The following is a 2500-nucleotide window of genomic DNA, read 5'->3' as shown; positions in this document are numbered from 1 at the left end:
TGTTCCCAAGCATGCGGTTATTTATGGGAACGTTTAAATAATGCGTTTTGCGGGAATGTCACGCTCGACGGCGCGTGTGAGATCAGCTGGCGCGGAGGGCGTGGCGGGAAGGTGAAGGAGACGAGGCAGTCGCGCTCTGGCCCCGGAGGTTGACGCACGCGCGGGGTGGGAGGGGGAAGGGGTTAAGGGGGAGGGAAGTCGGTTGGGAAATGGTTAGAGGAGGGGGGAGGGTGGAAGGAGTCGGGGATGGAAAGGAGGAGAGAATATGGCTTGTAGGGAGGATGGAGCTGGATGAAGAGGATAAGGACGGAGAGAAAAGGAAGGGAAAGAGGAAAGAACAAAGGGAGGAATAGGGGAGGCGAAGAAGTAGAAAGAGGGGAAGGGAGAGGTTCATGGACTGCGGATTGGGGAGGGGAAAAGGGGGTAGTGAAACCTGCACATTATTGCAGTTTCTTGCGCCAGTTTTCAGGCGACAAAGTGTCACGCGCCGGAGGGGGAAGGAGAGGGGAGGGAGGAGAGGACGAAAGAGGGAAGGAGGCAGGGCAAAGAGAAAGCAGGTAGGAGGAAATGTGAGGAAGTGGAAGTTAGAAGAGGAAGAGGAAGAAGGGAGGATGAAGAAAGACGCAGGGAGAAAAGGAAGACGAAAAGGGGAGAAAGAGGAGGAAGAAAAGGACCTCGGAGGAAAACCGAGAATGGAAGAGAGGAGGAAGGATGGGGAGACGACCAGGGAATTGAAAGAAGGAAAGGATGAGGAAAAACGGGAGAAGATAAAACGGGAGGAAAGCAAACGGGAAGAAAGAAAACGGGAGGAGAGAAAACGGGAAGTAAGAAAATGGGAAGAAAGAAAACGGAAAGAAAGAAAACGAGAGAAAAGAAAACGGGGAAAGAGCGACCTACACGCATCTCGCCGTCCCTACCTTAGCAAATGAGTTTTAAAACCCTCCGCAGGACCAGTCGCGGGGCCACCTCCGTCTCCTCTCTATTCCCATTCGCGGTTCAAGGGGAAGGCGCTCTGACCCCCCTCCCCCCCCCTCCCCAGGGCCTGACACCATTTTCTTGAGTATTTTGCCGACTGCTCCTCCTCCCCTTCCATTACTTCTCTTTCCTCCTCCCCCCTCCTGTTACCTCCTTCTCCTCTTTCTCCTTCCCTTTTCCTCCCTATCTCCTCCCCCCCTTATTCTCCCTTCCCAATTTCCGTAATCCCCACTTCTTTTCCCCTCCCTATTTTCTACCCTCTCCCTCTCCTCCCCTCTCCCCCTCTCCCTTCCCCCTCCTCCCTTCTTCCCCTCTCCCTTACCCCCTCCTCCGCCTTTCCTTTCCCCACCTGCTAACCCTCACCCTTTCCCCTCCTCCCCTCTCCCTTTCCCCCTTCTTCCCCTCTCCCTTTCCCCCTTCTTCCCCTCTCTCTTTCCCCCTCCTCCCCCTCTGTTTCCCCCTCCCCCTCTCCCTTTCTCCCTCCTCCCACCTCTCCTTTTCCCCTTCCTCCCACCCCTCCTTCCCCTCCTCCCTCTCTCCCTTTTCCCCTCCTCCCTTTCTCTCTCCTCCCACCTCTCTCTTTCCCCTTTCTTCCCCCTCTCCCCCCCCCTCTCACTCCCCCCTCTGGCCCTAACGTAATTAAAACCCGAGGACACTTAATACGACCCGAATTAAGAGCGGCCCCTGACAGACCAGAGAGTTAATATAGGTAAAAAAAATTGGAGAGAGATGATAAGGAAAAAAAGAAGAAAAAAAGTAAAATGAATGTAAACAATATATTGAGCTAATAAATTTCTTGGCGTTTTTTTTTTCTTTTTTTTTTTATAGAATCGTAAGCAAATATTGCAGTTTGAAATCTTTACATGTACAAATTACGATATTTCTCGAATGATCATGAGAATAAGTGATGATAGTAATAACAATAACAGTACCAATGATAATAATGATAATAATAATAGTGATAATGGCAATGATAATGAATAAGATGATAGTAGTAATAATAGTAGTAATAGTAGCAGAACACCTGCTACTAATGATAATGGTGATGATGATTATGACAGTAATAACAAAAGGATATTAACAAAAAGAATAGAAAAGAGGAAAAAAAACAATAGTGGTCATAATGATAATAATAGTAATGATAATAATGACGATAACACAATGACTATAATGGAATTGGAAATTATGGCAACAATGCTGACAACAAATACGTCAGAAATGTGAATATCTATAGCGCAGACATTTTATTTTATAGACATTATTTATTTATATTATTTATTATTTATTATATTATATATTATTTATTTATAGACATTTTATTTTATAGACATTAGACATGCAGACGACAGCTGATGCGGTTGAGGAATCACGCTGTCGCCACTGATAAAAAAAATAATAATAATGAATAAATAAATAAAATAATAATAATTTTCTGGTATAGTTCTTTACGACTCTGAAGGATTTCGTGACTTTAAAGTGTGACTAGGGTGTATGTATAGTGACCAGGAAGGTTGTGCAGAGACTC

Source organism: Penaeus vannamei, chromosome 12 (assembly GCF_042767895.1).
Source record: "Penaeus vannamei isolate JL-2024 chromosome 12, ASM4276789v1, whole genome shotgun sequence".
In the NCBI taxonomy this organism is placed as follows: domain Eukaryota; kingdom Metazoa; phylum Arthropoda; class Malacostraca; order Decapoda; family Penaeidae; genus Penaeus; species Penaeus vannamei.
This window is presented reverse-complemented; position numbering follows the sequence as displayed.